The 26642-nt window shown below is 41.8% G+C and overlaps 2 long non-coding RNA genes across 10 annotated transcripts in view; one reads left to right on the forward strand and one right to left on the reverse strand.

Moving 5' to 3' along the window:
• The window catches only part of LOC107054409, a 176912-nt gene that overhangs the window by 35371 nt on the left and 114899 nt on the right, over positions 1–26642 (reverse strand). For all 9 annotated transcript variants that reach the window (XR_005839173.2, XR_005839170.2, XR_006931294.1 and 6 more), the window contains exons 3-4: positions 2609–2754; positions 611–820 (exon numbers count right to left, since the gene is read on the reverse strand). This is a non-coding gene — a long non-coding RNA (uncharacterized LOC107054409). The remainder of the gene's footprint in view (positions 1–610; positions 821–2608; positions 2755–26642) is intronic.
• Positions 14996–20527, forward strand: LOC112533338. The gene is made up of 3 exons (XR_003077388.3): positions 14996–15097; positions 15228–15290; positions 19465–20527. It is a non-coding gene; the product is annotated as an uncharacterized LOC112533338 (long non-coding RNA).

Here is a 26642-nt window from a genome sequence, read left to right on the forward strand (position 1 = left end):
CTCAGTTAAGTAATGATAACACAGTAACCATCACTACTGCTTCACCTTGCTAAACTGCGGACTTGGGGATCCCTAATTATTTTCCTTACTGAAACTAACAGAATTATTCATGTGTTGAGACGTGTTGGAGCATTTTGCTGTTTAGAAACTTATTTTTAAAATGATATTCAGCAACTGGAGTTAATGTTGCATGACAACTTTTTGATTCAACTCACATCTTCAGTAGATTGTAATCACCTGATACTTCCTGCAGTTGGATTTGAATCATTCAGCAATAGCTGCTTTGAGGGTAAGCTATTCTGGGGACATACGAGAAAAAAGAAAAGCGGGTTCTTCTACAATGATATGTAAAAATATACACATAGGTATGTTTTTCTTTTTCTTTTTTAATAGCAGTGGAAAGTTGAAATTTACTGTAGAAACTTTTGTTGTAGAAACATATTCCTGCAGGAGAAACAGGTTGGTATTCCTCCAAGAAACCTTGCTGACAACTTCACTGATTCCTATTGCTATTTCTATTTTAGGACAGATAGTGAAGAATTTATCTGGTTTGCAAAAAGCCACGAGATAATGCTATACCCTGTAAGAATGAATTTAGCATTCACATTACCTTTCAGACATCTGTACTCCAATCTTTCAGTTGCATGACCTTGTGCTGCCTATGTAACCCCACAGTGCAGCACTGCATGTTCCTCGCACCATCAATCGCCTTTAGGAAGCTCTGTGTTCCTCCTCTACCCAACTGAACATCTGGATGTTGGGTTCCACTGTGATACCGAATCCACAGACATAGGAAATGCCAAGACCTAGATCCAAGTGGCTGAGAAATAACAGTGTTTCTTGCTTAGATCATATGGGTAAGTCATAAGAAAACCACTTATCTAAAACTTCTGCAGCTCAGTAGAAAGTGGAGCCAAATTATTCATATTATTGAGTATTCAATCATCTGAGCTGTGTTTAGAGAAATCCAAACGAAGAAACTTGATCTAAAATGAAATGTAGGCTTTGGTACACACAAACTAAAATGGGAATTAACACGACTGGTATCTCTAATTCTCCACAGCAAGAGGTGCCCATTTGTTAACAATAAGCATCTGTTGCAATGCTCTTCTGCATAAGAAAAAATAATCTCCCTTAATTAAGGTTCAGAAAACAGGACAGAAGAAAGATAAAGCCCTTCCTCAAACTGAACCTTTAATTTCAATTTGAAGTGGCAAATGTGCACGTAGACATGGCAGCACTCGTGTGAAAATCTGCTATGAACATCCTACTTGAATTAACTTCTCATTCCACTGGTTTGTTTTTGTGGAAGATAGCAATACAATGTTGTAAAAGTCACTCCCTTGATGTATACTGTTTCTTTATAGTAAAATGCCATGATTTATTATTTTTATTTCCAGTCGCCCTGCTTTCTCTCTGGAGGAATAGCTGATTAGTCTCACTTCAGGCAGTCTCAACCGGAAAGAAACAGCTAAAACAAGCCAGGAAAAAACACTACAGGAGCTATTTTGCTCTCTCCATAATTTGAAAGAGCTCTTCAGCCACTGTGCTGTTAAATTCCACTGGGTTCTGCTGGAAGAAAACAAATGCTGCAGGCGAGGCGATGAGGAATTAACTTTCTTTTTCTGCTGCATCTCTCTACTTTGTGGGAAATATTTTTAGATGAAATCCTTGTTGTATCCTAAAATAAATCCCATACTTGAGATACATAACAGCAAATCTTATTTGCTCTGTGCGGTAGTGAGAAGTCTATTTCTCAGGCTCCGTGAGAAAACAGGAACTCATTTATATGGTAAGATGAGAATTGACACTGATGCTGTTGGAACAAGAGGACACAGTGTCGTTGCCCTATCTGACACGTGGGTCACTGCCTATGGTGGCAAGCACAGCTCAGGAAGAGATCTCAGAGTAAACTTGTCCTGAGGACTTGCTGACCACATGTATGGGAACTGCAAAATCATGGCCTGAACCACTGATTGAATACCTGGGGAAAAGACCCGGTCAGCGCTGAGAGCACAGGTAAAGGCAGACTCCACCCCTCTTAGACCTTATTTAAGGGCTGACTACCACTGGGGAAGGATCTCTTTCTGGAGATCCTTCCTTGGTGAAGCTTTCCCCTATGAACCTGGAACTTTCTGATACGGGTGAGCAATCTTCTTGCCTTCCTTTATAGCACCTTTCTATTATGCCAGTCCTTCTGTCATCACACCTCTTCTGTAACGCCTTTCCCAGTGTATTAATCTATCCAATTGCTATACCATGTTGTTTCCATCACTCATGCACTCAGACTCAGTCAGTGTGCAGCTGGAACACATAGATGTGCTCATCTTCCGGCAGACACCCAGTATAGGCACTTCAAGTGCAGTGAGGGGAGATGCACAGAAAGTGTGTTTGAGGAAGGGCACTCCTGGACTCTACATAGCCATGAGGACAGATGCACTCCATTTAAGAAAGCAGAGTAATGCTGGTTACTCCGTACTTCAGTCATTGTTCAGATATGATAGGGATGCTCTACCAATGGAACTAGAAATAGACCTGCTGAACAGGTGCTTATTTTCAAGTAAAATAGACTTCAACTTTGGTATGGTCTAAAATAAGTGAAACTTACCTGGAAAACTTTGCAGTAGCTTTGCAAGTTCCCAGTGGGACTGCTGGAGAATCGGCTGACACTTCGTGCAATGGGCCTGAAGCCAGTGGCACACACTGCTGGGCACCTACACCATGCATTGATGCTCTGCTGCCACAGCCTTGTTCCTGTGTGAGGTTATGGAAGAGAAAAAGATCAAAGTTATTTCTATTTCCTCAACAAAACATACTCAAGGAAGCAAATGATAGCTAAACAGAACAAAACAAACTCTTCCCAAAACCTCAAGATAAGTAGGGATAAAATCTCCATGTTATCTATTATAATTCACTATAATTACATTTATTATTGGCTTACTTTAATCATCTCCAGATATACTAGTATAACATTTTTCTTTTGAATTTAACAGGACACAGAGGTTCAGATTACTTCTGTTTATGAAAGGAATTAGGCGATGTGCTAGCAGGAGACAGGATATGCCAACCCAGGAGATCTGTTCCCACTTCTATTTCTCTTTCAGTGTTCCTGTGTTCCTACTTAGCAGGTTGGTATAATACAAGTGGTACACATAATATGTAATATTTTTTTTCCAGATTACTTTAATAGTACCAAAAAGATAACTGGTGAGTAATCATAATAAAATATATGTAAAGGGGATCGCAAACCTCACTGATGCAGAATGGGGAGAATTTATTTTCAAAGCGTTGCTAATGACTTTCTGCCTGCCCCTTTGAAAATTGCTTTGAGCTCAGTACTGTCCCTTGGAAATCCAATTCATAAATCCGCAAGCAGCATGAAATTCCAGCAGGAAATAAAACACTTTTATTCAAATGTATTGCAGCATGTTGATGTTTTTTTTTTTTTTTTCTTGGAACATAAACCACAGCAAACATTGCTCTGAAGTACAAACAAGGAGTGACCTCACTGTATGGGTTAGGAAAGTTTCTGGGTTGAAAGCCATAGCTCAGCAGACAGACAGACTTGCACATGGATTACCGCAAAGGGATCCAGGTGATATTCTGTGGTTAGCACAACCAAAGGCAAAGCAGTGCCCCTGTGAGCAGCACACACCTTCCCCACAGTGAGGAATCGATACCAGGAGCTGCAGGGATGAGCACCATGCTTCCCAGCTCACTGCCAAAAGCAGCAGTTTGCAGAGAGCAGGTGCTGCAGAGGGGTGCTTTGGCAGCGGTGCTGTGTCATTCAGCAGCTGCTGCTAAGTGATAATTTTTTATGGGAGCCATCTCAGAAGCATTTCTCCAAGTGGCTGCATCTCATGGCTGCCTCTGCTCCCATTTTGCTCTGAATACGCCTGCTAAGCATGCTCAACAGATCTGCTCTGCCTGGAGGACAATTGAAAGTTGCTGAAACTCTAAATATTGCCACAGCAGATTCATACTGGTTTTTGACTGGGCTCTGGAAATAACTTTCTCAGTGCAGATAAAAAGGTTTCCAGTGCTACCACCCAGCACTGGCTGCCTCACACAGAGAGCTGCTCACCGCCTTTTCCTCTTCTCTTAGTTAAGGGAAACCAACCAATATTCTGAGAGAATCCCAAGAGGAAGTGATAGAGATATCCAAAAGAGATATCCAATACATAAAAAAAATCAGGGAGATCAGGATTTTCTTAATGGATGTGAGGGGCTTTGAGGTGCCCATGGAGCTTCTGTCCTGCAGCACAGGAGCTGCGTGACCTCTCAGGGTCTCTGCTGAGCACATCTCATATTATGAACACATAATGAGAAACCATTAGCACTGCTATTACTATTTGACTTTTCTGAGTAATTTTACAAGAGCCTAAAAAAGGATGGGCAACTTCATAGGCTAAGGAGACTGACATATACTGGAAAGACAAGTGGAAATAGAAGGAGCCGGCTGATTTTGGATCAATGCTCAAAATCCTTCATTTATCCATAAATACTCTCCTGAAATCTCCGTAGCTTTAAGATTCATCTCTTTATTTGTGCATTGATGTACGAGAAGGGTTGTTAAAGCTTCCTATGTTTCTAAACAAGCATCTTCATAGGTGCAAAAAGGTTGTGCTCAATTACAGTCCTTCACCTAAGATCTTTGTGGAGTAAATGGAGAACTTCCCCTTGTGTCAGGCAGTGCACCCATCTGCTGGGCCAGCATGGAGCCCTCCTGCAGTGCAGCTCCGGGACCCCAGAGCAGGCAAAACCTGGCTGCACTTCTCCAGAGACAAAAGCAGCAAAACATTCAGCATAAAACAATGTGAGCCTGCCCAGAACCAACCCCGCTACTCCCACATCAGTCTGATGGCAATGGATCTGTTTTTGTATTTTTCACTTGTTTTAAATTGAAACTTCAGGCACTCAGCAATAAAAAACAAACACTGCTGCCTTTGACTAATGGCATCTCTTAATAACTGTGTTGTATTTCAGCATTCTTATAGCTTGGTGTATTATTAAATATCAATTCCAGCCCTGTCATTTCAGGCTCCTTAATGCAGCTGAAGCTATCTTCATATTCAGAAACAAGGTACAAGCACGTGATTATCTTGCTGCTTAAAATTAGACATCTAAATTCAACTTAAACATCCAAACAAATCAAGTTCTCAGGAGTGCTGAGAATCCGCATTATGCACAGACATCCCTCAGACCGGATGACGCCCAGAACACATGGATAGAGAGAAGCCCATTTTATACCCAATATACATTTTTACTGCTAAACATCAGAGATCCACACTTGAATATCTTCTGCAGAGAACTCTATTTCATATACAGAAATATTTTCATTTCCTGGAATAGCTGTGTTTATTACTTTAATAAACTGAATTAGGAAATATGGTTATTGGTTTCTTAACTAGGCTAAATTAAGTTTCATTAAAAAATAAAATCTAGCTTATATTTGACATAAAGGCACTTACAATGTAAAAATAGCCACATTCCTTTTCCTTTTTTATTGTGAAATACGTAGATAAGGGAAATCCTTCCTGCATTGAAGGTAGAGCTATTCTTAATGTTTCAAAATGGACGACAACATCGTAAATAGAACTTAATTAAAAATTCAAGTACATAATATTTCTTTACTTTATTATGTATATTACTTTTCTGCTTGCTGTACAGCTCAGAACAAAAACTCTTAAAATGCCTCTGTGAAGGCAGCAGGCGATGCTCCAAAGCCTTTCCCTCAGCTCTGCGGAATGGAAGTTCTGTAGAAGGCAGTGGCTGCAGGAGGTGCTGCTGTCTGGAATCAGGGGATGAAGAGAGACACGGGCTGCAGCCAAGGAAAACACACCAAGGAACTGCATGTCATTCCTGGATGGAGTTGTCTTGCAGGCAGTCTCCTTAACGGCCATACCGGAGGTATGTCTCAGCTATGAAAGGAAACACCAGGCAGTAACCTTGTGTGCTTACTGCTTTCAGAACTGACGCCGAGACAGCTCGGTTGTGACTCTTCCAAAGCAGCCGTGAAGCTGGTTGAACATCCAGGGTGAACACTTTGCTGGCTCCTGCTGAGGCATCTCACTGCTGCACCCCGCGCAGGTCCCTCACGGGCTGATGCCTTCCCAAGAAGTGCTACACAGCTTTTCCAGGTTCATAATTAACCCCTGCACTATTCACTTCTTAATTTAGGTGTTGGAGGGCTGCCGTATGATGAGGAAGCATTACATCCAGTTTCTATGACAGCTGTTGATAAAAGGAGAAATGCTAAAGAAAAGCTTTGTGAAAGGTTTAGTGCGTAATTTAATGACCAAAATGATACAGACTACTTACCACTGGGAAGTCAGACTGTACCAAAGCACTATTTGCAAATGCTGAAGGCTTAATGAGACAACTGTTTAATTCCTTGTCTTCTTTCAGACTTTTCTATTCTGAACTCTATTAAAGTGTACAAAAAACTCAGCTTAAGATAAAGCCACCTTCATGCCAGCCAGGCAAGTCATCCTGCTGCAATCAGTGAGAGGGTTTCTGGCATAATGAAGTTTCAGGCATTAGGATGTAAGAACTGCATTTTCTAACAAATCTTACGACCTTCCTGTACACCCCAGTCCAGCCCAAAGCACATTCTTTCCCCTGATAATATATCAGTAGTTAATGCAATTAATGTATCTGAAGCTATTAACCTGCCAAGAAAGCGTAGATTCAGAAAACATGATGTCTTAAAGAGCGGGGCTATCTGCTGATCCTCCTGAGCCTCTGAGTCTCTCATGGAGTAACAGCACTTCCTTAGGCACCATCTTGATCCACACTCATTCCTGAGGTATGGCATGAACAAAAATGCAGCACAGTTAATCCCAAGGGAACAAAACTGAAGAACAAAGAGCCTTTCTCAGTTTGCTCCATGTTGGGCTATGGTATGTCCATCCTGCACGTGGATGAGGGTTGCATTGCCTCCTGCAAGGAATGGAGGACCAACCCCAGGACTGACTCAGCGCTGTCTCTTTCCCAGCATTAGGGGAAGGCACTTTTGCCTTTTGGCTGTTGTTAGCACAGCTGCTGCACCTCTTCAGGCTTCATTCTTGAAAGGATAATAACTGAAGTGATGAATATTGCTGTCAGAAGCAGCAGTGAAGGACTGAAACATTACAATCTCAGGTTTTGGTTTCACACCTTCACCGAAGTAACACAAGAAGAGAAGTGGATGTTTGACATCACTGGGCAAGAAAAGAACAGCAAAACATGAATCAAAATGAAATAGAGCAAAACTGCCTTACTTCTAAGAACCTTCGTACATTATTTACCTTGATGAAGAAAATAATTCAATAGAGCACGAGATAAGGTCTGCTGTTGCTTTCTTTTTAAACCTTTAGGAATGATTCAAACTATGGCCTCCTCGCACACTCTCTGGCCAACTGGTCCAGTGTGGGCATTCGCACCTGAAATTAAGTTATAACCTCCTCTCATTTCTTTGCAAATCCTTCTGAAATCAATGGGAATTTGGCATTAGAAAATATGAATGAATCACGCCATAATCACCCTCTTGCAGCATGGCAGGCTAACACTGCAATAAATGGCCGAGTGCAGAGGAACAGTGGTTTAAGCTGATATCAATATACAATGCTTAGCATCACGGAGCAGCTCTCCCAACTCCCGCAATGCTAATTGATTAACGGTAACATGTTAAAAAAAACACGTAAATAGATGCATTAGCTAATTACAAAAGAATCACTTTCTTCTCTGGCTGCATGAAGAGCACAGGAATGATTTCCCAGCTCATTAAGCAAGTAAATGAAAGAATAAAACCAACCAAGCTGCATGCAGTGGGAGCCAGTTAGCAGAGACAGACCCGTGCTGCTGGGGTACGGGTTTCCCCATCAGTAGAAAGATTATGGCCAAAGCCCAGAGAAAGGAAGGCAAAAGTGGAGGGCTTTTTGCACTCAGAATATTAGCGGACATATACATGAATAGGAGAATATGGCTTTTTTCTAATATTTATGCCCAGCACTACCCCCCCTCCCCCCCGAAAGATGGGCTGCTGCTCTGTGCAGGAGCAGTGGCAAAGCACTGGAGATGGAGGTGCACGCAGCAGCCTGGATGTGTAATAGATGAGCAGTGCCTCCTGGTGTTATTGGGCCATGAAGCCAACATCCCAGTAATGAATTGAGAGAGAATCGAGCGAGGAGAGGTCATGAAAATGAGAACAAGTAGCTTATGTTTGCTGTGGCACAAAGAGGAGCTAATGGGAGAGCACTGGTGGGGGTTGGGGGGAGTGCTGAGGGATTAGAGAACTGAATATTCATTAATGAAATATTTTGAATGTGCATGAGTGGAGCGAGAAGTGATTTTTCAAGGCCAGAAAAGAGCACGGGGTGCCCTTTCTCTTATCCATTCCAGGCAGAGGTCCTTTGAAAATCTGAAATGTTTCCATTGTTTTGTCCCATTGAATCAGAACCTCCTGCATTGATCAGGGGCTGTTGGGTTCACACAGGTCGCATACAGAGCTACAAACAACTGCTGTTCTACTACATGCTTTGGTTACCCTTAATTTGTCAGATCCAGCACACAAACAAAAGGCTAATTAAATGGGCAAAGATGCAGCTCACATAAGCAAAGTCAAGGTACCAGGTGTTAAAAAGCAAACTGAGAAAGAATTGCCAGGTTTTAGATTCTCCACAAATTCAAGAAGGAAAACTGCTGATGGTTTGATATGTTTCACAAACTTGCTGTGAACAGCACGGCACGGGCTTTCACATAAACATGCTGTAATGAGAAGATGTGGAATGTAAAAATAATTAGTCAAGGTTTATGGACCCTACCAGCTAAACACAGGACACTGAAATTATCAAAGACACTGCACAGGAGTATAATAACATGAAAGATTCAGAGAGCAGATCTGCAGGCTTCTGGAGCACAATTAATACAACTTTGTTCCCAGTTGGTGCTCAAATTACAAATGGCTTACACTGTGGCATCCTCTTCCTTATTTGTCTTATACTTTCTCCATTTCTGGTCTTCACATGTTTAGAAGGAAAGACTCCCTGACAGTCATCTGGGGGAGTCAGATGCTGATCTCCCTTTGAAGAAGTGGGCTCAGAGTACTGAAGGCACAGGAGTAGCTTTGAAAGTGTGCACCTTTATCTTTCCCTTCTCTCATCATTAAAAATGTTCTTTGTGAATTGCCAGTAATTTTCATCAGCCAACATAACAATATTCTACAAGCTGAGGAGGAAACATGGACGGTGACCTGAGCAGCAAACAAACCCCATGAGCTGCTGGGGTGGGTGCCACATTAACACCCAGTGAGGGGAGGGAACCATAGAGTGTATGCACAAAGCTGATGAGCAAACAGCAATCCAGGGAAGGTAAAGACCAATTAACACTAATGCTGCAAAAAGATGCTGCTGTTCTACCGTGTTAGCGTGAGGTAGTAAGCAAGAGAGCAATGCAGAAAATGTTGGAGGAAGTGAGCAACCTGAAAGGGCCTGGGCAGAAGGACCCAGAGAAGTGTCTGGAGAAGCAGGGCAGAAATTACTCACAGCAAACCAAACTCTCTAATAATTAAAGGATGGGGGAAATGATGTGGTGAGTCTCTCTGCCATGGGAAGCAAGGCACGAGCACATGCACCTGTCTGTACAGAAGGCACTTCAAAAGGAGACCTTCTGACTTGTGTGTGACCACTGTCCAGGACATAACACAACCACGTACCCCAGCTCCCTCTCTGAGATAGTTAAAGGCTGTACTGGAATAGAAAAGGCTGTTGAGTTTCCTGCCTTAACCAAGGCTCTGTCTGCACTCACAAATCACATCCCTGTGCTGCCCACACCGTGAGCACCTTTCTTACAGATGTGCCTCAGAAAGCCCTGCTGGCTCCCCTTTATGAGCCTGCCAGGTAGGGCTTGGCTCCTTGCTCCTGCCCCTGCTGGCTGTGAGTTCATTGCAGCAGCCTGGAAGGCACAAAAGTTCTCCAGCAAGCACACCTCAGTACCTGCAGGACTGAATTCATTTCTTGCTCACATCCATTATGAGACAGAGCTGTCTCTTTTATGAGAGCCACTTCTAGGTGGCAAAGTCAGCTGGGTTACAGCTAGTGTGCTGCAAACTGAGCCTAATGAGCGCCTAACCCTGCCCATAAGAGAACAAAGAATTGGGAGTCCACCTTCCCCGCCTGCCTTCCTCCTCCTGGAAGAAAGAAATTAATTCCCAAACGCTTGAGCTGGGTGGCCTCCAGTCCTGGGCCTCTGTAAGCACTATGATCAATCTTTTCCCATCTGGTCGGTCTTGGACTAATTAACTGACATGGTTGAAAATGAGCATCAGCTAATTGGAGCACTCTGTTCTCCCTCTCCCTGGCAGGAATTAAATGGATTCCAGATGATCAGTGGTTCAAAACCAATCAATGATTCCCAACTAATCCCAAATCAATGCCACCAGTCCCAGATCTGCTTCTCAGCAGCTTGTGCACATCCTCACCTGGGGCTATGAAGCCAAACATCATCATCCGGAAGGGAAACTTGCCAACCATCCCAGAACTGCTGGCAGATGCGTACAGTCGCCCACTTGTATGATATCTTGGAAAATATGCCACCTGCAAAAAATAATTGGGCCAGCTGAGCTCCAGGCCTTCTCTAAAGCCAAGGAAATCCTCCAGGCTAGCCCACGCTGCCTACAGGTGCAAAAGTCGTCTGCAGAGCTCTGTGCAAGCAGACCAGCTGCACTCAAATAGCCCGTTCTGTAGATGCCTGCAGCAAACAACCTCCCCAGATACTCTCATGTGTACCCCCAGTGTACAGAACCAGTGCAACGGGTGAAGCTGTGGCTGCTGCCAGTGAGGAGCAGCAGTGAGATGTCTGTGTCCTGTTGTGGCCATTTGTGCACGGCTGGTTTCAGAACCCACAGCTCACGCAGCACAAAAAAAGGTCAACCAAAACCACCGCCTCAAGCACAGGTGAGCAGAACTGTTTGCAAAAACACCAGCAGCAGCAACACAAACGTGCTGTGGAGACAGGGCCAGATGCACTTATTTAGCTGTGCTGTGAGTAATAATCCCCAGGCTTTCTCTGAACTCAGGGATGAATATTGTCACGATCACACGAAAGCAATATACACAACGATGTCCTTTGAAATACATCCACACTCAGGGAGGAGTGCAAAATCCAGTTCCTTCCATTTATGCAGCTTTCTCCGCAACACTCAGTGGGGTTTATTTTATTCTCAATTTCAACACTCCAAGGCAGGGTTAAGCCCACAGAGGTCAGCAGACGGTCTGCAGGGACCAAGGGAGGCAGAGCAGACCCCCAGCCTGACAGAGGCTTTCTTTATCTCACTGCAATATGAATTTCTCATTATTCTCCTGGCATGTCATGTTTTCTGCTCTTTAGAGGATATTAAAAAAAAAAAAGCATATTTTAGTTCCAAAACTGAGATTTCAAGGATATTTTTTTCCTCTATTTTGTTAAATAATTAAATTCTTGCAAAATTAGACTAAAAGATGGATTCATGAAGAGGAGATTTTACATGTCTAAGTATTTTATTTCTGCTGTTTATCAAGTTTGGAAATAAGAAAGCATACATAAAATACCTCCACAGGATGCTAATTCACATCTCTTTCTTTCATACAGGAAATACAGTTATGGAATACAGATCATCTTCTACCTAGAAAGATCATTTAATATTTATTACTATGCCATTTGGCTCTTCACATAGAAGGAGAATAACCCCCACTTCTTGATCTGTGATTTTTTAGCATCCTGAGTGTCTCACCACTAAACAGTGGTGAACTGATACTCATTGTACCCCAGCTAAGTTCGTTTTAAATGCTAAGATTCTCGGCAGTACCCAGTTTCAAACTTCTAGAAACACCAACATGAAGTTCACCTCTCTTTAGTGCAGTACATAAAACAGCTTCAGGAAGCTGGGGCTTCCCCATGGAAATGGCAGCCTTGTGATACTGGAGGAAATACAGTGACTGCATGGACAGCCGTGCTCAAATGGTTTCTGTTCCCAACAGCTGCTTTAGTCAGGCTGTAGAAGCCTTCCAGCAGAAAACAAATTTCAGATTGCGATAAAAAGAAGTAAAGCATACAGGAAAATGTAAATACACTCTGTTCTTAACCAGTGGGGATATTTTTAAGGGTTCTGTGCGTGTTGAGCAATTTGGATAAATGGGTTATAGTCTGTATTCTTCATGGGTGCTCACCTGTCCTTGCTTAATGGGTTCAGCTCTGCTGTATGTCTGTGCTTAAATGCACACATACACACATGAGTCATATCACATTAAGGAAACTTGATGCAGTGTGATGTACCAGATGATAAGATTGGCAATAGGCAGTGATTTCAAGTCCTGACCACCTCTCTCCTTACCTCACACACTTTAAAAAATGACAGTTTAGAAGAGGTAAAAGCTAATCTGCGACAGTGCTCACCCTGGAGTTATGCGTGCTTTGAATCTCTAATGCATTTTGAGTTGTGGCAATAAATTTAATACCATTAAGGGCTTGCTCCATCTCCCAGACTGTTATGACACAAAATCCAAGCACGTGAATGGAAAAAAAAAAAAAACACTGCTGATTTCAACAGCATGAGCTCTCGTGAACTGAGCACTTCTGAAGATCCAGCTCCTTTGCACAGAGGCAGAGCTCTCTAAATACCTGTGTCTTCATGCACCAGTTGGGTGAGCACGTCTTCCTTCCAGCATGACAAGCAGGCACTGATAGGAGAATAGCTTTAGAAAAGCCATCACCCCAAAGCTTGACTGCTTCTCTGAGGTTCAACAGTCACTTTGCCTTCTGGTTCAACAGCCACTTTGCCTCCCTATTTAGAAAGCTAAGCAAAACGCATCAAGAATTGCGATGAGATTCCAGGCACAGGCCAGCACTATCAAATATCTCCTACTTTCCTACCAACATGGGCAGAAATGTGCGACGTTCACTCACACCTACACACGTTGCTCGCTGTGATCTAAGTGGCGTTCAACACTCAAATTTCCTTTCCTCTGTAGAACAGATGAGGTACACCACAAGCAGTCTGGGACTGGGCAGATCAGCCCACACTAAGATAGATGTCCTCCACAAACAGCTCAGGATGGCCCCAGTCCCACGCACAGAAGCAACTTCTGCACACACCTCCCAAACCCTGCAACTCCAGCACCCTGTGCTCTTTACACAAGGAAAGCTGAGGACTTTCCTTAACCCCCTTGCATGGGACTGCCTTAGGTCTTTTCCATACATTAGCACTGAACCTTTGAAGTATAAACAATAGGCTGAATCCCACCGTAATCAGCAGGTGTGCTGCTGGCACAGCAGAGCTGGGGGCAGCAGTTGCTGCACTAGAACCCACCTCACCGTGGGTGGCTGTGTGATCTGTAACCCAGACGTCAGTGCTATTATTTCAACTTCTAATTGCACTGTCATTCAGCATAATGGCACATGAAAAGAGTGTGCTTTTTATTACAAAAGACTTGAAATCATCTCATTATAAATTTCCATCTCTACACCCCAATATGTTTCTTTCCCTAAAATCAAAAGCTAATTTACATGCCCGATTGCTCATTTAGAGACCAAGGGAATTGAAGCAACCCTTTCCCATGTGAAAAAAACCCACAGTTTAACTTCTTCCTCATTATTAGGCATTGGCAAGGCAGACACCAGCCAATTATACTATGAACAGTACATCAGCATCACCCCCAGCCCAACGTTGCCAGGTCACAAGGCACAACCAGCTGCCAGCTGTGTGCTGCAGTACTACAGCTGACCAACCACAGGCTATTTCTGTCCTATGCACGAGGTGAGCATCCACTAACCCGCCACATTCCTTTTATTTATCAACTCCCATCCAGTTCCATGTGCTTTTGTGGAGGAAGCAAGGATGGCAGCCTGAGATCTGCAGGCAGATGGAGGAAATGTAACTGAAACAAAATGTCCTAAAGTCGTTGAAGGAGAGCTTGCTTCAGCTGCTGCCTCCAACAAACATTAACCCTTAGCCAACAAAGGATCCTGCTGACACTCAAGCAGATTTGCTTGCTAAAACAGATTGACTTTCCAGAGCACTAAATATTCTTAAAATACAGTCATTTTCAAGTTGGCTCGTGTAAAACACTATGGGAAGTTGAAGACTAAGACTCTACAGCAAACTCAGCTCCTATGAAGAAGCAAAGCAGGAACGTCACAGCCAACACAAGGAGGGAGCAGATATTTTTCTATCATATATATATAACTGTTACTGTTTTGTATTATCATTTCTTCTTTCTTTTCATCTTTAAGATAGTCTTCCTGTAGACATACAGGTTTGTGTATCCTCCCTAGTATCAATCTTTGTAGTCCTTGTACAGCTGTTAAACACTTCTCTCCCCCTTTTTAAGTTCAAATACACCATAAGAGGAACTCTTGGATAGGACCATATCCTGAGCTCTCCCAAACTCCCATTTGCTTTTGTGATGTTTCTTCACAGGTGCTGCCTGTTCTCAAACAGATTAGGATCAGTGGGAAACTCTCAACATCCTTTAGGATACCTAACATTTGTACTGTTATGTAATTAACTCCCATTACCACCTGCATTTGTCTAATTCCAGCACAAAACAGCTTTCTTGCCACTGACCTCACTTTCGGAAGAGCACAGAGACTCAGCCCAGGGGTAGGTGAGAGCAGTTACTCCAGCACAGAATTGCTGTGCTTTGTGTTGAGGGTATTTATTAGCAATTGGATTGCCTCTGAAATTACAGTAAGAGTGGATAATCTACCCCCTAGAAAAAACCTGGATATTGTTGGCTTGCTCCTTTATAGCAAGTGGAAAGAAGGTAATTATTATACATGCCAAATGCATCAGCCCTAGCACATGCATGTTCAAAGCACTCAGGGTGTTATTTTCTCCTATGGTGGTTTGGAGAAGGAGCACCCTTTAAAGAGAGAAGATGAGAGGCACCTGTTTCCTATCTCACTTGCCCTAAAAAAAAATCTCAACTGATTTTAATTAAACTAAGCAGAAGGTGATGATTTGGACAAGATTTAGAACACAGCATAAAGAAACCTCCTTCAAAAGGTGCAGGCTCCCTGCTGCTATCAACACAGCCCAAGCATGGGCTGAGGACCACGAGCAGCATGCGGTATTATGGTGGTGAGTGGGATAAGCTGCAGGGACTCAATTTGGCCATGAATGTGTAGGAACTAATATTCTCTACATTCCTGAATGTACTGAGCGAAACTCTGTGTTCTTATCTTTCTCTTTTATGCTTATCTTTTGGCAGAGGTGCTGCGAAACATGTGGCAGAGCTGAGGAGATTTTCGGCAAGGACATTTTAAGCTCCCAGGTATGAAAGTTGCTCTAAATCTACCATTATTATTGCCCTTCAGGGAAGACACCTGTGAAAACTCTGATTACATTCACTTTAAGGCTTGCTGTTACATTTATAAACAGAAGTGATGGCGGTTTGGGTTTTTATAGCCCATTTTCCTGATTATCTATAGGAAAAAAAACAAACCAATATAGAGAAATACATTTCACAGGGATGCCTTAAACAGCACAACTACAAAAAGTTTCCCATCTGCTACAATTGCACTAAATGATCAAAAGGGGAATTCTCAAGCTTGTGATTTTGGTGCTAGAGGTTCAGGCACTGAGTGGCATCCACACTTCGTACCCCTCCAGCATATAGGGGTAGTTTATAGGTGACTGAAAAAAGCCTAGATTTGTACACACAAAGAAGCAAATTTTGATGAATGAGTCATGCTGCCATATTACTCTTTATTTGTAGATGGCTGAGTACACAAACACCTTCTGATGGAGAAATGTTCCATTATTACTAAGCAAAAACTCATTTAGAATACATACATTTAAATAAAAACCTCTAACATACGTCTGAAGGTCTACATGGATCTGTACTGGTCTGGAAACTTGTGCTGATGATGCCAATAACAGAGATGTAAGCCTTTCAGTATAAAACTTGCAGATGCGTGTCTGGTTAAGTTAGCGTGTGCTTTGAGATGAACCTATCACTTGGCCAGCCCAAAGATTAGAGCTGGCAGTTAGAAGAGATTAACTGGGGTAGGAGTGCACATGGTACGTACAGACACAGCACTGAATTTTAAGTGAAACCTGTGTTTGTCTTTAGTGGATTTTCTTTGTCTTGGGCTTCTGACTACTTTAAAATGCCAAAGAAAATAAAGCGTTCTCTATAACAGGGGAACAATCACCAAACTATGACTGTTTCCAGTTAGGATAAGGATCTAAACAACTGCATGAATTTCTAATAGGCAATCAGCAACCTGGGTTACATGTCAGGATATGATCTTTGTATGACCTACTAATAATGACAGACAAAAATGAAACTGCCACATTAATGTTATTTATCTTTTTATACTTCATACATGTTGGTAGTTTCTAGCACTTACTTTTGGTAGTTTGACAGTTCTTAAGTACCCTTTCAAACAAAAATATTCCAAAATACGATTTTACATTATGATATTCACTGAGATAATCCCTAATATACAGTTTAAAACTGAAGAACAATCGAGCAAGGCTGGTTTTTCTGTTTCTACTCAGTCTGCAAGTTACTAGAACAGAAATCAAGTGTGTTTCTGCAACCTTGCACACACTTCTTTCTTCCCATCACAACTATGAATAGCCAAGACAGCCCCCAGAGCCCCCAAACTGTCAAAATTAAGGCAGGGAGGGAGATGCAGCCCTCTGGGGAGCTCTTACAGCAAGAAGGCTGCTATGGCAAAGCTGTCAGAGACATGAGGTGAACACACACCTGCTGGCAGCATTTCCCCTGCAGAGATGCTAATCACAAAGCAGCAATAGCAAAAGGAGCGTGAGCTTCAAGACAAAGAAATTATTAAAGAATGATGTGATTAGTGGAGTTCTCCATCCTGAAAAACTACTGACAGACTGCAGGTGTGAGCAGGCTCCTCCTGCAGCCAGTGTGCTGAGCTTGGCTCTCCCTGGGCTGGGAGGCAGAGATGAGAGCAATGAAGCTTGGTGCAGCAGTAGCTTAAAGGACAAGGTGGTGCTCCTGTGTCAGCAAGGAGGGGAACTGGGTTCAGTGGATACATAACTTCACAGATACCGACACATTATGCCCTTTGTCTACAGCGATTTCCATGCACTTTGTTAAAGGTAAAACAGAGCAATACTTGACAGCCTATCTTCCTTCTCCTCCTTCTCATGCTACTTCATGCATCATTTGTAGCTTTCTGCTACAGGCAAAAACAGAAAGTCTGCTACTTACAGCTTTAAAGGCTGTAAACCAGCCTTTGGTTTACAACAAAATTGTCTAAGTTTGGTTATTTCTTGCACAACATCTCAAATTTCTCGACCTTTAATGCTGAAGCTTTATTCTTGCCTTGCCCAAAAATATCTGATGAGAAATCTTAATTGTGTTAAATTGCCTGATATTTATTCCATGAAAAGCTTATTAATGGTGGTATTTGCAACAACATAGGAATGCTTGAAGCGTGGTTTTCTTTTGATTTAACTACAGCATAAATTTTCTGAAATCTATGACAAACACATGGCAATATGGATAATGAGATTCTGATTAGCAGCAGTTAATTTTTTTATTTTTATTTTATATATTTATATCAGGTTATTTTTCTATATCTCAGGTTTTAAAAGGATATATTGAGTGTTAAACTTTGTGACACTACTCCCTGTGGTACAAGGGTTTCAACCACAAACCCATTCTTCTATTGAGTATCAGTCTTCAGTGCCTAAACAATCACTGGAAGACAGCTCTACCTCCCTGCATCCCTACTTGCCCTTGCAAATAACCTCTCTGCATTCTGCTGTCCACCAAGTGTACTGGAACACATGCTGGAAAAGAGCAACTACTTACATTCACTAAGAGGAAGGTCTTACTGCTACCCGGTCATCTGAAATTGCTATCCAATTCAAACAGAGATAAAGTATGAACAGGAGTATCCATAATATCAAAAATAGGCCACTTGGTAACAAATGACTTGGGTGAATAAATAAAAGGAAAACTATTTAGTCTATCCTGAGGGTAACATCAGAAAGTCATCTCCTTCCATCACCCTGCTAGTAAACAACTCTGTTTTGGAGAAGCGTAAATCTCCTCCTCCTGGTGGCTGTGCTCCATTTTTCTCTAAGTCACATCTGATACCAAAATACCATCTGCACCAAACTTTGTCTGCTGCTGAAGGTTTGATAGTTTGGGGGCAATGGATATTTCATCTTTCACAGCGCACACAGTAACGTGCACGCTGGAACACATCCAAACAGCCTTTTAAAATTATAATTGAAGTTTTATACACGCAATAACCCGACTACTGAAATGCAAATTAAAAATAATGACTATTGCTGCCATATATCTATCTCGTATAGGTAGGGGTTGTCCTACAGCATAAAAACTGGTATTTATTGGGGACTTCAGGGCCCACTTCAACTTCTGTGCTTTATTCCTTCAGGAGGGTGGGGGAAACAGAGGGAAAGCAGGCAGGAGGAACATTTATCCCATATTTCCATGTAGCCATTCATGCTTGAAGTCCTATTCCTGGCCTGGCTGGAGCCAGCTGATGGAGCCCCAAAGTGCATAACTGCAGGTTCTCCCAGGGCTAGGAGTAGCAATGCTCTTGTTCCATCCTGATGTGCAATCAGCTGCATTTCACAGTTTATGTTCCCCCATCCATTTTATTATTGCTTCAGACACAGTGTGCTCAAGGAGGGATTTCCAGATTGTGCTACATCCCTCACCACTGGTGACAGAAAATTACTTCAAAGCATTATGAAAATGCTAATTGAATAGCTAAATTTCTCCTTGGATATGTGTATGCATCCCATGCACCCAGCCTGGCAGTGCAGCATGACAGGAGCAAATTACATCTGGTAATTTGGGAGAGGCAGCCATGCAGGCTGAAGACAACAACTTGTTGGACAGCTGTGGCAGAATCCATCTGAAAGAAGAACACTGCCTTTCTGATCAGCATCACTCCCATCCTCCCTGAATTCAGCCTTTGCCTGCTGCTCCTGGTCCACAAGCTCATTTCTTTGTAAGCCTGACAAGAAGTTTGCAGAGTTGACGCATAACTTTATCTTTCCAAGAAAATGCCATCTGTATTAAGCGCTAAAATTAACCAAGGCTAATTGGTTGCCACACACAGCACACTATGCTCTGCTGGATAAAGAAACAAATGTGTTAGTAGATCTAAGCTGCTCCATTATTACAGGAAGTATGCTCACCCTATTAAACTCACAGTATTTGAGCCAATTCAAGCCACGCTGCTGCTTGCTCCTACATGCCAAACATGGGTACCTTGGCCAGCCCCAAGAGTGATAGCTCAGAATCAACCAGAAGGAAACAAACCCATTTAAAATACAAATGCATGTTCTGACCTTTCACACATCATGGAAGTTATTTGCAATTAGAACTTCATTTCTCTAAGTCTCCGAGAAGGCTACAGATATTGAATAGTACAACTTCTGTATTGATTTGTGCTTCCCAGGACAATGCTGTTTTCTTTCAGATCCTTTACAGGGGATGACCCCAGTCACCAGCAGAGCATGATGGGTGGAGAGTTAGCACACTGACATCAGTTATCCAGAAAAGGAGAGATAAGTAGCAAAACAGAGGTGCAAAGAGCTGAGAGCAGTGAGTGCTTTGTGCCATCACCCCTTCTGCATCAGCACAGGAAGCTGCTAATGTGAGGACCAGAAGCTCACTGCATCCTATTCCCTTCAGCAGCCCATGAGGAAACCAGAAAATGGCACCGTGCTGGTTCAAGTGGTATGAAAATGAAACAAGAGCTCAGATGCACATCTGCCACAGTAAAGAAATGCAAGAGAACTTTCTTAATAAATTAAATGCTATATTGGATAAGATTCCATTTCAATTGGAAACTCATTTTAAATTAACGACAAGTTTAAGAAGTTATTATCTAAGACTTAATTGCATATATTATGTTTGTAGCCTTAGGCATCACAGATATTCCTTTAATGTTCCCTCCAATATATTGGATCACGGAGCAATCACAAAATACTGAGCTGGAAGGGACCTCTGGGGATCATGAAGTCCAAGCTCCTGGTTGATTCTGCTTGATGAATGCCCCAAAGACAACGAAGGGAAGGAAATTTCCCCAGTTCAGAAGTTTTGACTGTTGGATGAAAAACACACAAGCAATCTTTTAAAGAGGCCACACTCAGGCTGTGAAAAACCTCTACAAACCTTCTGGCAGCAGTAGGTTTGGGCCTGTTTGCAGGGAACTTGCAACATTTTCCTTGTACTACATTTGAAAGCATATGGGCTGTCATTAGCATGTTAAGAGTCCACTTTTGACAGCCACACATCACAAAAATAGAAGATTTTCAAGACACAGCGCGAGTGTTTGGAACAATATCAGATATTTTCCTTTGAAACATGAAATGCCAGATGCATCCAATAACCAGAGCCCATGACCATGACCACACAGGACCAGCACAGTATCTCGTGACTCCTTTTACTCAGTTCCCCCTGTTATTCAACAGCACCACGTTCTTCAAATGTTTGTTTAACCTAGAATGTTTGCTTAATTAAAAGCAATCTTTGCTATGAAAATACACTGCCTTGTGTCTGCATGTTTTATGGTGAATTGAGTAGAGACACAAGGAAACCAAGCTAAAGTATTACAGAAATACTCTACAGTGAGCAAACAAAGATAGTTTTTTCTTTTTTCAACCATTGCAAGTGGATGCAAACCTTTTTCCATGTCATTTAATTTTAAATTAGTCTTTTCAGACATCTGCTAGGATCTGTCAGAATTAACAAAACTGAACACAAATCTGAGATGAGCACTCAAGTTCTGCTTTTGTCAAATTGCATTAACTTGCACAGACACTGTGGAACTAATTGAACGTCCCTACCACAATATTCTACCCTTCCTGATTTAACTTCACTATAGTTAGAAGAAATAACAGCGCAGAAGGAAAAATGCTGCTAAGAACAAACTAGCATCCTTGATGTGGATCAATAAAAGCAGGCTGCTTATCCTAATTCATTATCTTTACTATTGCTACCTTCAGGTGGAAGGCGAATTTCCCCTCAAGTCAGAAAAGCAGCATTGAACACAGAGGTCTTCTCTTTCTTTCAAATAGCAAAGATATAGTTGACCTCCTGGAATTTCCTGGGAATTTTTTATCCCAATAGGGAGAATTCCTGATATTGTTGCAGTCTCTTCCTATTCCTATGAGGCATTATGATTGCATTCGTCACCATTTTCTAAAGGCTCTGAAATCACAACACTGAGGAGCATTTTCTGCTGACTCCGGACACATTCTGAATTAAACATCTGTTGTAAAACTCCTGCAATTATAGAGGAACTGCACTGAGCATCACAGATAGTCCTTCTGGAGCTGTATAGATCTAGATATCCATCTATGGATAGAGAACATACATAGGATTTTCAAACAGATTAACAAAATTTAAGGGTTTCTATTTATTTTATACCTATGGGGTTAATGTCCATTCCAACATAACAATCATCTGGAAATCCCACTGATTGCAGCAGTCAGAATACCAGTTTAGATCTACATTAAGAAATCCTTAAATATTTACTAAAAAAAGATTATGAAGAAAATAAAAAGTTTCTTTATTTAACTGATAGTCTCTTAAAACTATCCTGGATTTGAAGAAGCAAATTCTACAGGTAGAGTAACCTCAAAGTTCTGTGATACATGGCAACAGAAGCACCCATCTAAGAGATCATTATCCTTGTCTACCACTGGGTTTCATTCTTTGGGCAGTCCCATTTCTTGAGGCTGCTGTGAAAGCTGGATAAGGAACAGCCATGAAGTTTTCATGAATTTCTCATGTATTCATACCCAGCCTCTGTCATCTCTTAAAATACACACAAAACCCCACACAAAACAAATGTCCTTTTTTTTTTCTATGAGTAATGAGAAATGAGGAAGTATCAATCATTGACAAAGTAAAAGATGTTTAATATTGATTGCTTTTCTGAAGGATGAGGAAGCTCTTCTAGAGGTCTTCTGGGGATATGGGGAGGGGATAGCTTATAGATTTGTTTTCCTTTCTATATTCTCAAAAGAGTTAGGAAAAGATGAGGCGATGATAGATTATAATTCTGCAAGGAATGACTAATGAGCAACTGAACTACCTTTGTAGCAGTAGCGAAGGAAGTAATAACCAGAGTAATTGGGTTTACTGGGTTTCTGCTTAGCACACATCCAGTCCCCTCTTAACATCCTGTCCCTTCAAATCACTTTTATGCTCGATGTCTTTCCTTTTATTTTTATTATAGCTGACTTGAGTTATTTCATGAGATTTGACCTTGTGTTCTTAATCTCATGTACTTTCTCTGAATAGTTCATCTTCTTTATTCACCTTCAATAACTGTTCTGTCAAACAGTCTACATAAGCATAACATCTTAGTCTGCAATGCCAGCCCATGTCTGCCTCAGAGAGAGGATGTACATTAATACAGCCCCAAGAGCCAAATTTCTTATTATCAGAGAAACACTGAAGAAATAATACCTCAGGATAAATCCTGCAGAAGTACATGCCCCTCTTGCAGAGGTCACAATGGTACCAGTTTTGACAGTAATTACAGCTTTCCCATTCAACTAAAAATAATATAATAATAAAACCACCACATTTATTTACCTAAACAGGTAGAAAGCAAGAATTACATGCAAGTTTTTAAAGAGTTGCTATTGTTTGCTATGAAGTTTTCTTCTCCTGAAAGGCTTTTACCCTCCTGCTGTGAAGCATCTCTTCTGAAACATGTTCTTGGAGGGGAAAAAACCAAACACATTTCCTATCTCTTGCCACTGATATTCTGTTTCCAATTCCCCAGGAGCAAACTAGTCATTTCAGTCAGGCCTAATGACACAGCAGTTGGTTATTCCCCTTTAGCTTGGTGGTTTGCATAGTAATTTTATTCCTCTTGCAACATTATGTCATGATGTTTCAATAGGATCTCCCTTTGGGGAAGAGTGTTCAGACCAGACTCATGCTTCCAGCATTGCTGGAACTTGTATTTCCCAGTGGTGGTTCATTTCACAGTCAGTGTAAAGGCATGGCTCATGGTTTCTCATTTCCACTACATATGCTCCAGCATTAGTTGGCATCATTCCCTCTCGAGAGAAAACTGATAATCCAGAAGATGTTTGGTCTAACTATAATTCTGTCCCCTCCTGGCAATAATACTAATGCCCTGCGTATCAGATAAATCCACTTAGGGAAAAAGACAAAAAATAAAAAATACTGCTGTAAGAACTAAGCCAAGCACTCTTTTGATACCAGGGTTTATTCTCCCTGTATCTTTCTTTCTACAAAGGAAAAAAAAAGTTATTATGAAACCTAAGACCTGGCAAGTGCCACTTGACACTCAGGTTACAGACTGTGAGATGCAACTTAAGGCAGCGTGCAATTCTCTGAAGGAAGAGAAAGGTGCAACAAAGATTCCAGAGCACATCATAGTCAGGGTTTGCTCCTCATTCTCTACAGTACAGACTCTTGGGATGAGCTCAGTTTCCATGCAACAAGATCAGCAAGGGAAACAGTCCTACAGACCTCACACGCAGTGGTTACAGGAATTTTAATTGGCAAGCTAGGCATCATCTCCAGTTCATCTACAAGACTTCCTGTCATGCACAAGACTACACATTTGTTTTTTCTACATAAAAGTATTTGGAATATTTCATCCTCACTGGAACTGTACAACAGATACACAACTGAGGTATAACCGTGGCAATTCAGAGGTTTACAAAGATTAGCATTGCTCTGTGCTTGACACTGTGATCGTGACCATACTAGAATCATGTGCCACATCTAATTTATACAATATATACAGACTCACACATACATTTGACAATTTGGCTAGGTATAGCTTTTTTACAATTTAGAAACAATAATGATGAACAGATAATCTATTAAAAACTTCAGACATTAAGCATTATTATTCATCCCAGAATGCCATTCTGAAGTCAGTAGGTGTGAGGCAGGGCTCTGAACAAAGGCTGGAGGAGCTCTGCTTCTCTAGGGAGGGTCTCAGCAGCATCAATTCCCTTTTTAGAGAATCTATGAATTAACACCAGATCTGGAGGCATTTAGACATGTCTCATACAGTGGCTACCTGCACATCATTAGACAGAGAGAAAAATACTTCTAATGGAGAAAAATTATATGCAGTGAGAGGATTAATCAAGTCTCATGTAATGCAGAGATTGAGTCTATTAGTTAGATTCACCGCAGCTATTCAATGAGTATAGTTTTAGTGGCCTTCCTCTTTTAGCTACTAAAAATTGGATTGAATTCCCCTTGCTTTACACACTAGCATTCTCCAGCTCCGTTAATAGAAAGATCTTGGCACTTTTCTAATCCACAGAATCTGGCTGCAGCAGAAATACATACAAGCATGAGCACCTTCATTTACAGAGAATAGCCAGGGAAGGCAGGAAAAGGGACTGATAATAAGTATAATAGTAACTGCATTAGGCCAAAAGGGTCAACAGCTAATCTTGCTGCAGTCCAAAAAAGGTTATTTTAATTCCAGTAATTGGCCCCGACTACCAGCAACAATAGATGTGCTGCCACTTTTATCTGCTTGCTGCTCGCCATGTTCCCATGCAGCTGCACTACAAGACGAACACAAATTGCCTGCTCAAGTCAATGAAAGTGATTGCTTCTGCTTACACTATTGATCAGTTGTGTTGCCCAGACAAAGCTCCAGCCATTGTACCATCTCCAGCTTATTGAAGATGAGTTGTCTGCAGGTACCCATAGTATTTAGACAGGCGAGGAACAGACTAATTTTTATTTTACTGATGATCATTATTACGATTATTTTTCTTAATGACTAACATTTATATGCTGTTGATCACGCAGCTGCCCTATGGCAGATGCAAGCTTCACAAAAGGTTTTGCAAGCAATCTCTCTGAGCCTGAAAGCATCATTATTACTATTTCAGCTACGTGTGGCGCAGCCTAGGGCCAAAAGAAGTATCACAATTATATTCTATAGGCATCGTGCAGCTCCTTAATCACAGACAACACCACATCTATTTACCATGAAAAACACAGACCATCCAAGAGGAATCACAACCAAAGTATGTACGCAGGCAGTTGCAGGCAGTGAGGGACATGCCATAGGTTTCCAGTTTTGCCACAGCTCACAGGCATTTGTCAGTATGGCCATAGCCAACTGCAGAACCAACCTGGTCACTACTTCAGGAGGCTCATTTTTGCTTTCAACTTCTCAGGGAGGATAAAGCTCCTGGAGCAGATGTAACACAAGAATTGTGATTGGTGTGAATAGCTGAGCTCCCTGCTAGAAATGCTGCTGATGTTAATATTTTATATCAGATTTCAGTCCCTCAGTGGAGAGAAACTGGACAAAGTACCATGCACACCACATTCACTGCAGTGGCCAGGTGACCTCTGCCTGGATGGTGGCTTGCAGATCCATGCCCACCATCACCCCTCTACCTGCACCCTTCCTCAGGCATCTCATTCCTAGACCTTGGTCCAGAGGAATACATCATTTCTTACTCAACTTTTCTGCTGCTTGAGACTGGAAAGAAAACATGTTTAAGTGCTCCTAGATTTGAGGCCTCACCTTATGAAATGCAAAGTAATAAACTCATTCATATATAAATAACAGCTACTTCAGATCTGCTATATTTAGATTAAGTTAATCTCCAGAAGCATAATGCATCAGAGAGAAAAACATGAGGCATTCCTGCCAAAGTTTTATCTGCTCTATTTTGCTCGTATTAAAATACAAAATGTGAAGTATTTTGTCAAGTATCCAGGAAATGCCCTAAAAATTGGAGCTAAATAAATATGGGCCTACATATAGGCCGAGGGAAAATCAACCTGAATGCTTTGAAGGACGTAGTTAACCCCTGTAACATTAAATAACAGAACCCCTTCCAGGATTATGTGGTTAGGTGCTGCCATTTAATCATTCAGAAATGAGTGTCTGACCGTCCTTTGTCCTGCACTAGGAGCACAGGGAGTTTGCAGCAGCCTGTTTGAGCATCCTGCCTTTTCCACTCAATCAGGGCACCTCTAAATGTCTTTTCTTCCCAGTGCTTTAACTCCACGCTGGTGCGCTACGGTGGAAGCAATTAATTACAGAGGTTTGAGCAGAGCTGAGAGCTCTTCACCGGAAAGCACCTTCACATTGGGTGTAAAGAAAGCAATCCAGGAACTCTGGACCCACTCCAGGAGCACTGCTCGTCTCCTTTCTTTGTGAAGACTCAGAGCCGTCCCCACTCCCCAGAATGTATTTGAGGAAATTATTTTTTCCACCTGCTTATTTGGCCAATTCTCCATAGCAGAGATAAGAACCACAGCATATGCATTTTGCAGATTACTGATTTCTGTTCTCCTTGTATTTAGGCATTTCAGCCTAAAAAAAAGTACTTATTTTAACCCCATAAAAGATAAAATTAAATTTAGAAAGCTCTGTTTAGCACGGAGGAGTTCAGCTGTCTATCTCCAAGCCATGCATGAAATGGAACAGCTTTTAATTTTTCTTGTTAAATGCCTCCTTAGTGGATTATATGGGGGGGAAAACCTTCCCCCCCCCCAACTAAGAACATAGCAACTGCTTAGGAACACAGCTATGAAGCAGCAGGACCCTGCTGCCAAGTTTACATTGGACAGGTGAACTGCCCACCTCCTCCCACACATCCTTGTAGT

This window comes from Gallus gallus, chromosome 12 (genome assembly GCF_016699485.2).
Source record: "Gallus gallus isolate bGalGal1 chromosome 12, bGalGal1.mat.broiler.GRCg7b, whole genome shotgun sequence".
NCBI lineage: Eukaryota > Metazoa > Chordata > Aves > Galliformes > Phasianidae > Gallus > Gallus gallus.